The sequence below is a fragment of the Numenius arquata genome, chromosome 2, assembly GCF_964106895.1.
Source record: "Numenius arquata chromosome 2, bNumArq3.hap1.1, whole genome shotgun sequence".
NCBI classification, from domain to species: Eukaryota; Metazoa; Chordata; class Aves; order Charadriiformes; family Scolopacidae; genus Numenius; species Numenius arquata.
The window spans coordinates 36,958,017-36,974,084 of NC_133577.1; positions in this window are offsets into that span (position 1 = coordinate 36,958,017).

The window sequence follows — 16,068 nt, forward strand, 5'->3', positions numbered from 1 at the left end:
ATTTCCAGATGTCACATTCTTCTTACTTAAAGTGAGAGTCAAGAGCTGTCTTTAAAAATGGCCCAATTAGGAGAAAGCGCTAAGCACATATTTTGAAATAAATATTCTTTACGAATAGTATCGTTATGCCTCGGAACTTAATTTGTCATAAAACCAGAAATAAGCCACAAAACATATATGCTGAAAAATAATATTGACTTAAGTCTTATCATGTGTGGCTTGCAGCCACCAGGGATGAACATTTTGGCACAAATCATGGCAGGTATGACTTTTTTGACCCAGGAAAGAGCACTGGGATGAGTAGAACGAGATTTGAATGCTGTTCCTTTGGGAGAGGTTTCCAGGGACTGTGCAGAAGGGACTGTAAAGCCATGCTATCAGCTTCAGCATGGATTGCAGTGGGAGTCAGGAAACACGCAGGGCAGGATTTTACACAGCACTACATGCAGATAGGACTAGTCTCAGAGAAGGAACATGTCTGTTTAGGATACATGCAGAGTTGTTTAGAAACCTTACATATGCCACCATAAATTTATGAGCATGTTGGCACTGACTAGTTGAGTTAAGATCTCCAAAGAACACATAACACATATACGTACACACAGTGAGGCAGGAACCACTTTCAGTAACCAAATAATTCTGTCACCAGACAGCCTAAAACTATTCAAAGGCACCATTTATAGCCAAGACCAACAGATTTGAAATGTTTTTTGAATCTCTAGGCAAATGAATTTTCAGGATATGACAAGCCAAAAAGTCTTTAGGAAACTCTCCAAGCAGATGATTTCATTTTTTTTAATCCATCATCTCTCTTAAACACCTTGACCAGTTTCCTTCAACTCTTCCAAAAAATCTGTCCCAGAATAAGATTATGCCTGTGAAGTTGTAGGTGTATAGGGCTAATTTTGGCAAAGTGAGGAATAGAAGTAAAATCAAGTTTTTAATGGAAACTGAAGGACATCTGCCATCTTCTGAATACTGTTCAGTGTGATGTATATAATGCATGATCTTTCCATCGTAGCAAAAAAAAATAAAGTGCTTTTATTATCACGAGGGAAAAGACCACTTCCTCCATATGAAGTCCTACCTACAGACAAAAAGACCTGGCAGGTCATGCAAGTATTTTTGCTTCCTCCCATTAAAGTATTTATAGGATCCAGATCCATTTCCTAAGGTCTGGCTCGAGGATTTGTGTGGAGTATTAGACCATGTTGGCAGTGCAGAATGATGACAATTTCTGACTGCAGATGTGTTTCTACCACAGACCTTATTAAAATTGCAGCATGGCATTGACACACCCAACTAGCTTTAGATTAGCCAGCTAAGGTACTGCTAACACCATGGCAATGCCATTACAGAATGCAGCACAACTGCAAAGCCCACTATAAAAGTAGAGTACAGTAAATGGTCAGATGTTTTTTGCAGGCCATCCTGAACACTGTCTTCCTGGGATAATGTTACTAATTGGACCCAAGCTGTCTAGTTTAATGGAAATTCAGGTTTGTCAGAGCTCTAAATCATCTGAAGGTCCAGTACTGTGGGTATTTAAATGAAAACATTCTGGGTGCTTATAAAGTCTGCCTCTAGACAGTTCCCAGGCAATAGCTCCTACAATTCACATTGATGCTCAGTTTGGGAAAATGTAGCACACACAGAGTTCTTACTGAGATCTGGAAATTTTCTGGGTTGAGCAATAGTTAAGGAAAAACTCCTCTAGGGACCTTACACAAGCCTTCTCAGATTCCTGTGGCAGTTAGATGTCCTTTCTAGGGGCTTGTAAAACTCACTCTAATAAAAACATCTGTAGGGAAAGGGTTATATAGGCTGCAGATCAGAGAGCACATTTCCACCCAATGTGCAATTGAGCTGTCATCTGCAGATACTACTCCCAGAAATAGCATATCATCCTCAAAGTTACTTTATGTCTGCTAAACACCATCCCACTCCTGGCCCACACCCATGCCACTTATTTCTGGTCACCAAGTGGCCTTCCAACACAACCACCTCACCTGGGGACAACTCAGTTCAGCCTGAAAGCTCTTCCTCTTGACCTCTCCAGTGTTGTTTGGAAATGCAGAGAAAAAAAAAATTGATTCAGTGAACCAAATTAAAGTAATTCTAAAAGCTGCCAAACTAACTCAGCTCCAGGAGCTAGCAACTTCAGCCTGATACTCAGAACAGCAAGGAGATCTGAAAAACTGGTCCTGAACCTATACGTCAGGGAACGCTGGTCAGAAATATGACAAGTGGACAGCAATGGAGAAGGTAAAGGGTGAGCAGAGGAGAGCTTATAAAGCCCTCATTCATACCCAAACCTGAGAAGTGCTCAATCTTATGCCATTAAAAGCTATCTTCCCAAATTGTGCTCCCTGGTAGCGTAATCTCTGTCTGCTTAAAATAACTTCTGCCAACAACATAGGCTACAGTATGGGACTAAGTATGTCAGTGAACCAACGTACAGCCTCAAAAGACATTGGTCATTTTGGAAAAGGTTAAAATTGTGAAGAATGCCTACCAAGTTGACAGCTTTGGACAAGAAACCTCTTGCACTCAGGCTGTTTAGCTGTAACTCCAACTTCAGCTTGAGCACCGACCACTGGAGAGCATCTAACTCCAGATGTTTTTCCTGCTCCCTCAAGAAAGGAGAAATATATAGTTAGTCTTTGAAAATTTGCGTTCCAGCAAGTGACTTTTCAGTGATACATGAGCTTGGAAATGCCATGACTATTCATCTAGGCCCTTCCGCATACAAAACTTCAGCTTATGGTGCCATACGGCATGGGAAATTTCAGCTCAAGCAGCTGAAGCCTAGCAAAATTATAAACAATCAGAAACAAGGCCCTTCTAATGGAAACTGTTAGACAGCATTAGCTATTGGACCACTGTCATCTTCACAGCCAGAGAGTGATTTAATCTGTCAGTTATGTGAGCACTGGGAGTGATGAATAGGTCCTTGTGTTCATTCACAGCAAGTACATACCCAGAATGACATACCATGTGTGGTTTTTTTTGTCTGATAGTCCACTGGATCTCTAAAGAGCCAGGAGTTTGCACAACACAGCTATCCATAGCCGTGCCACAAAAGATACCATCCACGTTCAGAAAGAGAGATTCCCAAGGTGACTGACTAGTGTCCTTCCTCCCCAACTTAACTTGTCCATCATTACCTATGCAACTTAAAAGGCCCATGTCAACAGAGTTGCTCAGTTTTTCCCTCAGTTTTAGCCATCGCTGGTGGCTGCACTTATAATGTGAGTGGTACAGGGGCAGGAATGCAGCTTGTCCATGGCTTCCAGCACGAGGTAGCACAACCACAGGGCTCCTCCACAGAGCCATGCAACTTAGACCTGCCAGGGCCATGCTACCAGCCCAGAGTTTTTGGGTGACCACACTCCCAGAGGTGCTTGGCTGTGCTGGCAGCATGGGGAGCAGAGCAGGGGCACAGGGCTGCCCAAGCCAAGTCACTCTGTTCCAAAATTACTTCTCCACGCTTTAGCAATAAGTGCACTTTTCTGACTCGTTTTGTTGCTGCAGCAGCACAAAAGGACTGGAACAGGGCCAGCAACTCATATCATGTTTTTACCTGGTATAACTGAGAGCAGAGTATGCTCTATCATATGTTAAAAAAAAAAAAAAAAGGCCTTTAAATAAAGCTGGTTACAGTACAGTTCTGCCAAGCTCTGGTGGGCATAGCAGTCCACTCTTCCCCAGCAGCTGCCTGGGCTGGAATATAATCCCCTGTAGAATAGAACCACAGGGGGACAGGAGTGAGGTTTGCCATCTGGACAAGGTCATTTATTAGCCTGGTCTTTCTAATCCTTGGGAAGCCAGTGACAATTAATCCTAAAAGAAACTCCTTCATTGCCATAGATACAAATGCTAATGTACACCAATTCAAACAAAATGAGATGACTGGAAAGCTTCTAAGCATATTTCCAAATGCCAGCCAAAAACTCTGAAAAGTCTCAGTTTGGGATAGATTACTATATGCTATGCTACAATCTCTCCTCCCAGGACAGGTACAGCTTCTGAACTGATCTGGTAACTGGTTGTAAAAATGGGAGAGTATCACTGGTCACCCTCCGACACATCCCATCTAATTTTGGAACCACCCCCAAAGATGATTTCTACTGTTCAGATGAATATGGCCTATTTTTTTTTCTCTTATTCTGTGATCAGTTACTTATTAACACTGAATCCCAGTGTGGACAAGGTGCTCAGACATTCTTAGCTCAGTCATACCCTAAACAACTTACCTCTCTTTTCACTTCCTGAGCTGCCCTTGAAAATACATACTCTTGACTCTTAAGGGTGAGCTGACCCTGGGAAAAGGCAAGGCAGAGAAGAGATCTGTGTGGGTGACTAGGGATGGTGGTATAGGATTTGGAAGGGATAGGGCACGGATGCCTCCACCAGATCTGTGCTGGGGAATTGAGATATTATGGCCACAAAATGAAGGCTTGGCTCCCTGCTGCACTGCTGGGTTGTCCTCACCTGGCAAAGTGTGGTGCTACCAGTGGCCACAGCCAGAGAAAGTGGGGGAATCTTCCCCTTTCCCATTTTCCTGCAGGTCAGACTTAGGTTTCTGGAGAGAACCTTTCCTCCATCCTCAGTGAGCAGCTGGACTTAGGGCCCCCATCAATCTCTACTTTGGAATATCATGAAGGGTTTGAATGGTGTTGCCCATCACTACCAGAAAGCAAATCATCCCCCGAGGTGCCGGACTGTCAAAGCTGGCTCCTAAAACTTTTATCTTATCTGGCCACTGCAAAAGAAACTGTTGAAGTGCTGGCAAGTCACGAACTATGAGTAGGCTCTTAAATCCATCCCTATTCAATTAAATGACTGGAATGATGTGCTTAAAGCTAAGTATGTGCTTAAGTGCTTCACTGAAAGGCATAAACCTTGAGAGGCAGTTGTCAGAGGACAGGAGATAAGGAGAGGAGGGAATGTTCACCTACAGCCATGGCTTCATGACGTTCACATGCAGCACAGGAAGGGGTCTACTGTCCAATGCGAGTGAAGCCAGCTGCATTTGGGAACCATCAGACCAGAAGTGAAGTTAGACTGGGACACTACACAGAGGTAGCATTTGCCATTTAAACATCGTAGAGAAAGACCATGCAGAAGGGTACCTGTAAAGATGCAAGTCACTTCATGTAGTTAATAAGTTCATTGAACAACCATTGACCTGGATAATTAGAGAGAAGGTACCAGCTTCTCAGTGTGTTCTCTCCTTTTGATAGACGGCTCCCAGAAGTCCTGCATGATTTTTATAAGGCAAGATAATGAGCTGTCAGTCATAGGAATCCTAGGGTGAACCACACAGAAAATCAACATGGTCTGAAAACAAGAAACATGTCAAACTGCAGAAACGGCTTCTTTCTTTAAAAATAAAATAAGGGATTGATTTGAACAAGCACGCTTTGACTTACACGTAATATTCTAGTCATCAACAAAATAGGAAGAAAGTATCTATTTGTGGGATTCCAGAGTGATTTGGTAGGAAATTAACTCTTGGTATGAATTTGCTCAGTGTCATCCCTTGCTTTCCAGGCTGCATGACTTCATCCTCAGCTCCTCTTCTTCCCTGTAGACATCAAGTAAGAGAACAAAGAGGAGAAAGGAAGATAGCAGGACAGTGAGATGGGAGGAAACCATAGAGGAATAGTACATAATACTTCCGTATGTTATATCCCATATATCATATACATGTTTTGACTCTCCATAAATATGTTTACTTACATATATACTTAAATAAGTGACAAAGAAGACTTAGATGGTCATCTAGTCCTGTGATGACAGGATATCATCTCAAACAGAAGACGTGAGAAAACTCATGTAACCCACGGCCACTGGCACTGTGTGGACAGGATGGGATGTGGGCCTGTGGGTACACCCACTTCAGTGGGGGACCATGGCCAGGAAGGGCTGTGGGACCTGGAGCACAGCCCTGCTGTGGCATCACTGGGGCAGGGGCTGATGGGCCCAGGGGGCTGATGTGGGTTGGCCAGGGACATTAGTGCTCCTTAGTGCCCAAAGGAACCTGGCAGCCATGGTCAAAGATATCCCAGGACAATGTAAAGATACATGAGTTAGAGTCAGGTTGTGCAGATATAGCTACATCTGGCTATTTGGGGGCAAATCCAGCAGTGCTGGTAAAGAGAAGACATAAACTCCATTATCCTGATCTACATGGTGGAGTTGTCCCAAGCAGGGCAGACACTGTTAGCCATGAAGAGCTCCAGCACCTCCATTCCTAGCAGTGGGGAAGAACAGGTGTTTCATGGACAAGAAAGGACCAACTTAAATCAAGCACTGTCATCCTCCCTGCTCTGCTCTCATCTCACTCTGGGACTGCCCATGATGGTGCTTCCCAAGATGGGGAGAGGAGGAGGCTGGAAAAACTGAGGCTATCGCCACCTTCTCAGCACATTATTTGCCTTGCAGAGGACCAGACACCTGGGTTTACTCAGGTGGAATACTCTGCATGAGGCCTTCATTTAATATGACTTTTTTTTTTTTTCAGCAGAGAGAGTCAAAAATTGTCAGCAAGTGACAGTTTGTGTTGCTGGGCTTTAGTGGGTTTTATTTTTCTCCCCTCGGAGATTTCTGCCAACTGTTACTTCATGCATATGAAACACAATTTCCAGCCCTTCCTCACTGGTGTGAAGTAAGAGTTTGGCACGTGTTGAAAAGAACCAGCAGAAATTAACTTGCTCTCTCCCATCTTTAATGTCAATACCCACCAGTAATTATTTGGAGAATTATACACATAGCCATCTTGCCGTCACCTTAATTCTCCACATTAAAAAGGGATTATATAACAAATTAGCCTGATTTAGTCTATCTTCCAGGGACTTACCCAGTAGTTCGCTCTTCTTTATTAAATTAACAGTCAAAGAAGCTTTTGGCTTTCAGACATGTTATGAAAACCTTGCCAAGTTCAGACTACTGGTGCTAGGAACTGCTGAAGTGCTTACTGCTCTGGAACCACCTCCTTGGTATTTGGAGACCCTGAACTCCAGCTGACCCACCACCCAGTGAAAACACAAGGGTAGACATTGTAAGCTCATCTTCCAGCATTCACCTTCCAGGTTAGAAAAACTGATCTACCCATTCACCGGGATCATAGAGCCTTCAGACTCTTTTCTGTGCTCGTTTAAATATAACCCGGGGCTCCAATTTGGGGTATGTGACAATGGGGTCTCTGGTAATTCTCCCTCTGGTGATGGCGTTCTAGGAAGCAGCAGCTGCAAAGCACAGCTAGATGCCTTTCCACCAGTTGTGCAAGAACATCTCCATTGCCCCGTCATTTCAGTGACGGGGATGTCTGCTGACCAGAAGGGTAAGTTGCAAAGACACAGAGTGTCTTATTTCTCCTCAGCTGACTGTACGTTGGAGAACTAATGCTTCTTTCATAAAGAATTACACAGAATGAAGTCTGCTGATTGCTAGTCATCTGAAGGTCTGATGCAATGCCCACTGAAGCCAAAGGCTGTTTTTCTTCTGCCTTTACAGGCTTTGGATCATAGCCTTGCTCAAAACACTAAACCTTTGAGTATTTCAAGCTTTAGGGTTAAACCCTCTTACTTTCTGCATTCTTTGCTTTTAGCTGTAACAAGTCCATGTCACTCTACAGTGCTAGATTTGATGGCAAACAGATCTGTGAATCAGTACAGAAATAATCATGTATTCCTGTTTTTTCCCTTTCCTTTCTTCAACTTCTCCTTTGAGGGTATAAACCCAACTACTCCAGATAGGCCCTTCTCATTGGAATGCTCACCGGAATTGCAACTCCATTGTTTACTGTGCTAGAATGAGATAGCTATGTTAACATGGCCAACAGATAACTTCTACTCAGACTTACAAATATTAAATATTATTGCTTGACTTGAAGCAATAATTCCAAGGTTTCTTACAAAAAAAAAAAAGTTTCTCATCTATTTTAAAGGAAAAAAGCCTGATTAAAACAAAAAAAAAAAAAGAAAAAAGAAAAAAGAAAATCATATTCTGATTTTTCAAAGACTAGACAGTAAGTCTCACCTCCTGTACGCGTCTTCTCATTATTTCATGCGCAACTGAAATCATGCAACTGAAATCACATGAAAGTTCATGTGAACTGCTCATGCCTGTGCAACTGATCCTGAATTGCTTGTGAAAGATGTTGGCCTGAAATATGGGATAACTGAGCTCACCCATGTATCTGCATTACTTTTACAGCATAGGCAGGGAAAGGGTGCCTGTCCTCACTGCGCTTGCAGCGCTTGCCTGAAAAAGTCCTAAAGGATTGATTGCTGGTGACAGCTCTGAGTGCTACCCACCGTCAGGGTTTTCACATCCCAGACATGCACTCATGGGTACCCCATGACGGACTTCAGAGGGTGGTTGGGTGCCCACAGCTTTTGGTCATTGCTGGTGGAGGTTACGGGTAAGCCAGATGTGGAGGTACCAGTGTGCTGCTAATAATTCACTGCCCATTCAGTAGGCAAAACAAACTCTGAGGAAAGAAGAAAATATGATCTCTTGTTTTCAGAGTTACTGATACTTACAGCTACTGATTGCAACAAATAAGTGTTCTGGTTAAATTTGGCACATACTACCATGAACAGTTCTTGTCTGGCAAGATTTGGAGATGACCACAGTGGCTCTACAAAAACCCATCCTTCTTACTTTTGACTTCTGTCATTCTCTACTATATATACTTTTTGCCCATGCAGTCACCTCCTGACCTAATAACCCACATTGCTTTAAGAAAGCTCAATTAAGGAAAATTCAATATAAAACCACATTTTTTTCCAGTACCCTCATGCTCTGCCTGCAACAGTTGTAAAAGAATGGTCTTTATCCAGCGGCACAAGTGATCAGTAATGTTCAACTGACATTGAAGTTGCCCTTTAAAAAGTCTTTAGGAGGGGTGCCTTTTTTTTTCTTGTTATAAAAACTTGATTCTGTCAGATGCTTTGTTTTATTCCCAACAGCCTCTGACTTACGAACAGCTAAACATTCTTATGGGAGGAACATATTGTACTATGCCTTAATGTTCATCAAAGTAATTAAAGTCACCCAAAGAGGAATTAATTGGTCCTAAAATTGCATACAATTATTGAACAATTAAGTAATATTTCATCTGAATTTGTTCATAGTAAGCAAAATCTACGTGCAAACATGCAATCCGAGATTGAAACTCTATGTACTTGCCTAAGGAGTGATGGCTTAGAGCAGATAGGCTAGATAAATAAAATAAAAAATCCCAACCCTCAAGTGACAAACCACATGGGTATCAATAGCCATTCCTGCTGCCTTGGGGATCTTAACACCCAGAAATGGAAGAATTTGCAGTAATTGTTCTTCCAACCATGCTATTACGTGCAGTGCAAAAACAGTTTCTTTCAAAACCCCTCCCACCAAAACCTAAAAGCCTCTACATGCTCAGAGTGGATATATAAAATAAAGAGGATGCCTTACAGAAATGGGCAGGGAAAAAGAATCTACTTCTATAGAAAGGATTTCTACACATATCAAAGTTATGACTCAATATACTTTGATAGTGTAATTTTTTCCCCTCAATTTTATGCTTTTTCAGGATTTTACAATACTGATTTAAACATCTCCAATTCTGCAACCTGGTTTAACCTGATCTATATGAACACGTCCCATTGACACCCTCCCCCAAGCCAATACACACAGCTTTAGTTGAAAGTGCAGCAGCTTGTATTTTTCCATCTAGTTCCTCTGCTTTGGTCCCCAGTGTCAGGCAATATTGTAATAGTGAAATGTAATATTGCAAATATTACATTTAAAATATCCTCTGTTCTATAAAATGTGCTAGTCCTGTAAAAGTGAAACCCTGTTGGAATCGTGATAACTTATCACAACGCAAAACAACCAGACATTGGCAGTTTCTGTAGAATATTTCTGACCTTCATTTTCGGTCCAGCAGCATGGACAGGGTGGAATTGCATTGGCAAGCCCACACATTTGTCAAAAAAACTTCAGTCTCCTCGGTGCAGTTACACTGGATTCAAAACACCAAAACCAACTTCTGACCTCTCTAAGCAGTGATCAACCTCAATCATGGCATCCCGCAAACTGGAAAAATAAACAAAGAAACCTAAACTAAAGAAAATGGATTTTTTTCACAAAACAACAGACCAAAAATGTTTCCAAGGAAAAGACTGACCCAAACAGCTATGCATTAGTTTATCTGCCTCAGAGAGATTTTCCAACCCCTCTCAAAAAATCCCCAAGCATACCATGCAATAATTATCTACTTGAATGTCTTTTCTGCAAATGTTTTGCTTTAAAAAATCAGAGGAGGGGAGTTAGAGATAAAAAAAAAAGGAAGAGGAAAATCCCATCCTAAACTGCTGAGGGACATATTGCTTGCTGAGGGATGTATACAGAGAGGTTTCATGGAAGTTCCTCACATGTTGCAGGGTTTCTGGGCTTGGGTCTACAGGATTGCCACAAAACACCAGAGCAATGCTTGTAGCAAGAATAGAGAAACAGCTCCAGAGTACATAGGAATGAAACTAAAGAGAATGACAAGCAGGTTTTAAGAGCAGTATATTGGGAAGACATAACATGGACAGTGAAAAAAATGGAAGTAGGAAATCCTTTCAAAACCACAAAGCGCTAAAAGATTCATTCAGAAGTGTCTTCTCCAAAGTAAAATATTCCTGTTGCCTCACTTCATTGACAATGCCATTTCCATAGGGTCTGGAATCTGGTTTGGCACATCTAATTTACGGAAGCTTATAAAATTTATTTACTATAACAGCACATGAACAATGATGTACTATGGATTTTACATGAGTATTTTATTTTTCCACGGAAGTCGATAAAGTTGTGCCAGCAGAAAACTTGGCTTTACATTAACATAAAATATTTTATCCCAAAGAACAATAGAAATTCTAATCAGACTGCATCACTTCATATTGTTACAAACTGCAATTAATCTGCTCAGACTGAAAAGCCATACTATTTTTTGACTGAAAGGCATGTCGTTAAGTTTCTGAGTTGTTTACATGTAATGCAACATGACAGGAATTTGTGCAGAGATGAGAGAAAATGAGCTATTTGAAATTAACTGTTTGGAATCCTATCTATGGCTGTTTGCAGTCTGCAGTGTATTGGCAGGGCTAATTACATGGATTCATGTGGGATTTGTAGGAGGATTTCTCATACTGAATTGTTCTTTAAGGAACAGGAACACTTGGTAAAAACTCACCATGCCTTCAGGCATTCAGGTCTAGGGAGCGAGGAAGTCTGCATTAACATCCCCAGTTTCTAGCGAGAGTAAATAATAAATCCAAAAAATGGAAATATGTGAATTATATTAAGTAGGACAGGTAAAAAGTAACATGATTCATACCTCATATGTGAAGCATGGCAGTTACCTCCCCCAGTCCTTTTACCGTGGGATGCCGAGACAGCCGATGGAGCACTGCAGAGCAGCTGGGCAAAAAGCAGCAGCTGGGCACAAACGGTCTCATGCGTGATCACAGGAGATGCTGTGCAGAAAGACAGGGAGGAGAAGATTTGCATTAGGCAAGTACAGAAGAAGATCTGCCAACGTGCCTGTACAGTGACTTCTTGTTGTTAGCTTGGATGTAGAGAGTCAAGGTGTGTATAGGGTCTAGGCTCTGTGCTCAGGCCTGGGCTGTAGGCAGATATATCCTATTTAGGAAAGTTCCCTCAATTTTGCAATTTTTTTTTTTTTCAACTCTTTAGGCTAGCTAGTTAGTTAGTTAGAAACAAACCAAGGCAGGAAGGAAATCTTCTCTCTCCAAAAGCCAGAAAGAATTACATTGAAAACATGAACCATGAAAGTTCAGAAAACAGGAAGCAATTAAAAAGATCCTGGTATTTATTTGTCTGTTTTAAACTTTTTACTTGGCAACTTTCAGCCAACCTGATCTGGAAGAGAAGTAGAAGTTTGGGAATGAGATTTTTGAAAGTCTGAGATATGTTTTGGGTCAAAAATAAGTGGTGATCTTGTATGCCAATGTAGGATACCTCAAATAAACAGCATCAGGGATCAGAGGGCAGGTACCCACCATTTGCTGTCAGTTTACAATGTTTCCAACTTAGCACTTGAAATACTGAGAACGCCGAAATCAGCAGGCGCTTCTTAAATCTTCATTTCTGTGTCAGAGAAGAATCTTTTTCCTCCAGAGAAGAACCTTCGCATCATTTGGGAAAGTGTATTAGATGATGTCAAGAGAAGGAGGAAAAATCATTACACTAATCAAGAAGGCAACTGGAAAAACTGAGTTCATTCTCAAAAAATTAATTTGCTCATGGAAAAACAGCTGAAAGTTAGGGCTTCAGATCAACCCATTTTGGAAGAGGAAGAAATTATATTGCTGGTGTTAAAAAGACAAGTCTTGAGACAGATGTCATCATTTCTTCCATTGGCAAAGAGCTGGCGCTGGGAAGTGATGAGAGCAGTCACCCTTGGTGGGTCCCACTCCCCTGGCAAGTATTGTGATTGCTGTCAGGCACAGAAGGATGCTGCGGTGTCTCTGCCTCCCCCAGCACCCTGGCTACCTTTCACGCAGATGCTGTGCTGACCTCCAAGTTGCTGGTGGCCTGTGACCCCTTGTTTTGCTGTGAGACTGGACCAGTCACTGGCATGCTCAAGGATTTGCTCAAGGCACAAACGTTACCTGCCTTCACCTGAGAACCCTCCTGGTGGAGGGGCTGAAAGGTGACATGTTTTGCCTTATTTACTTCCGCCGGGTGTTTTTGGAGAACTGCGTTAGCTAGTGGATTTTTCTCATGGATTTGCCCTTGTTTACAACTATTGACACACAGCAGCTATTGCTCATCATCCTCAACAAATGCACTCCAAAGCACACAGATGCCTTTCACTGGAGATGGATTCCCCCATACAGGAAAAATACAGAAATCTGAGAGGCAACCACAGAAAGAAAGGCAAACCAAAGGCAAACCACAGAGCAAAAGTCCTGTTCATCTCTAAACTAGCTATCCCTCAATTAGCAAGAGAAGGCTCCGGGGAGACCTTATAACAGCCTTCCAGTACCTAAAGGGGGCCTACAGGAGAGAGGGGGAGGGACTCTTTATCAGGGAGTGTAGTGATAGGATGAGGGGTAATGGTTTTAAACTGAAAGAGGGTAGATCTAGGTTAGATATTAGGAAGAAATTCTTTCCTGTGAGGGTGGTGAGACACTGGAACAGCTTGCCCAGAGAAGTTGCGGATGCCCCATCCCTGGAGGTGTTCAAGGCCAGGCTGGATGGGGCTTTGAGCAACCTGGTCTAGTGGGAGGTGTCCCTGCCCATGGCAGGGGGGTTGGAACTCGATGATCTTCAAGGTCCCTTCCGACCCGAACCATTCTATGATCTCTAAGAGACTGAAAATGCCTCTACAAAGACAGTGAGATAACTCACATCACCATGTCTCAGACACTGAAGGAAGAGAGATTCAGTAAAGCCAGTGGAAATTTATTAATAAAGAGGTGCTTTATGTGCTACTCTTGTTTCTCTCTAGCTCATTCTTGCTGTTTGACTAATCTGAGTTACAGCAACTGGATCTGTAAGTATAAATATTGCATTTCTAGCTTACATGCTTGCTTTGAAGCTTGAGTGCAGTAAGTGGAGTGAATTTATAAGGCATATTCGAGCTAGTCTGTAGAGACAGGTTTATGAGACTCTGAACCTCTGGCAAGCATCTGCATCTGTTCTATTTACTCAGATAACATGAGAGAGGCCACACTGTTAAAACACAGCATAAATGATTTACTAAATAAGGTCAATCATCCCCAGCATTAAGACTGGTAGTGATTATATATTGGTTTATTTTATTAATGTAGACAGTTACCTGTTTAATTGGACTCAGATGAGGATGTTCCTGCTAGTAATGGAAAAAATAATCATCTTTTTTAGGGCTTACTGTCTCCTCCCTTCTCACTATGTATCTGAAGTGGCTGAAACCCAATGGATCCTGAAAATGTAACCTCTAAAGTAGTGCCTTCTTAAAAACAAATAAAACCCAAAACAAAATATCCCCTGACCAACTGAAAAAACTTGGACCATACACAATACTGTGAAAAGCCTTCTCTCTAAATAGTTCCTCTGATGAGTACAATAATGGAAGGAAACAGGGTTCATTGAACGAAATCTATCTCATGTTAATTATGTTGCTTTTGTCCCTTAGGAAGGAGTGTTGGGTATATGGCAAAATACAAACTGCTGAAAGCTCAAATGTGTTGCAGAATTGGAATCTTGTTAGTATCTGCTTAATGTTTAGCCTTTCACTCATGAGCTGGGGAGAGATGGCAGTTCGTGTAGGAAACACCATGTCTCTGCCAGGCTACGCATGGCAGGAGTGATCAAACAGTCTGCACACAGGGCACACACATGCACTCGCTCATGCCAAGACAAGAAAATGTTTTTGGGGTGCAAACATATGAGCAGCTGCTGCAGCAATCTGAGGTACTGTTGCTAGTGCCTCCAACCTCCTTTCTATGCTGTGGAAATGCAAATGAAAACACACCTCCATGAAATTCTGTATTTTGAATATAACTTGAATAAAGTGCCTTTGTTAGTGTCACTTGTTCAGCTGGATAATGAGAAGTCCACTTCTTAATCTTCAGTTATAAAACTGTACCAAAACACATCTACAGCTCACCTTAATACTTGAAATTGTCACTCTCAATTTTGAAATGCTGTGTGACATACCAGAGTCCCAGCCATACCATAGAATGAATTATGGGCATCAGTGACCATGTTCCCACATAAAGCAGATAAAATACCAGAGCTGTTCCTTGAATTTTGCTTTCCAGCAAAGAATATTTATGTAAACAGCAATTCATCAACTCATCCACTGCAACCTAGAGCATTACCATTGCAATGAAGAACCAACAGATGGCTTTGTCCCCAGAGCATCCCTCCAGACCAGGGTATAGCCCAGAGCATTCGCTTTGATCCATCCAGCCGCCATTTGCTTGAAGCTTTTTTTCCTGAAGACCAAGTTTCAGCTGGGGAACTGGAAGCTTTGAAAGTTTGGGTCAGAGCATGCATAGAAAAGGCATTTTCAAGGGACCTAATTTCCTGCCCTGGTCCAAAGCATCACAAAGAGTTCAAAGGGATCAGCTGCCAGTGCTGGACAGGATAAATACCACCATTTATTAGTGATATGAGTCAGCAAATAATTTCTTGCCTTGCAGAATCAAAAAGTTTGTAGCTGTCAGGCCCCCCATAAAATTTGACACACAGTCATGAAATGCAGTGACTCCAGCTTAGTCATGAGTCAGAGACTCACACTGCTCCATCCTCAAGCATGATAGCCAAGCTTCTTCCATTGCCAGCTGTAGGATCTGACTCAGAATCACAGAATAATTCAGGCTGGAAGGGACCTCTGTAAGTTATTTGAGCCAACCACTTGCTCACAGTAGGGCCTTCTGAGGTCATGTTTGTTCAGGGCCTCATCCAGTCAAGATTTGGATATCTCCAAAGTTGGAGATCCCAAAGACTCTCTGGGCATCAATTCCAGTGCTGCGCCACCCTCTCAGTCAGAAAAAAAAAATCTAATAACGAATGAGAATTTCCCACATTGCAAGCTGTGCATGGTGTCTCTCATCCTGTCACTGCATTCACTGAATTTCACTGAATTTCACTGAATTTTTTAGAGTTGGAAGGGACCTTCTAGAGATCATCTAGTCCAACTCCCCTGCCAAAGCAGGATTGCCCAGAGCATGTCAGAGCATGTTACTCAGGACTGCATCCAGGCGGGTCTTGAAAATCTCCAAAGAAGGGGACTCCACGACCTCCCTGGGCAGCCTGTTCCAGTGCTCTGTCACCCTCACCGTAAAGAAGTTTCTTCTCATATTTGAGTGGAACCTCCTATGTTCCAACTTGTGCCCGTTGCCCCTCGTCCTCTCACTGGCAACCACTGAAAAGAGTCTGGCTCCCTCCTCCTTCAACCCACCCTTCAGATACTTGTAAGCATTGATAAGGTCTCCCCTCAGCCTTCTCTTCTCCAGGCTAAAGAGTCCCAGCTCTCTCAGCCTTTCCTCATAAGGGAGATGCTCCAGTCCTTGA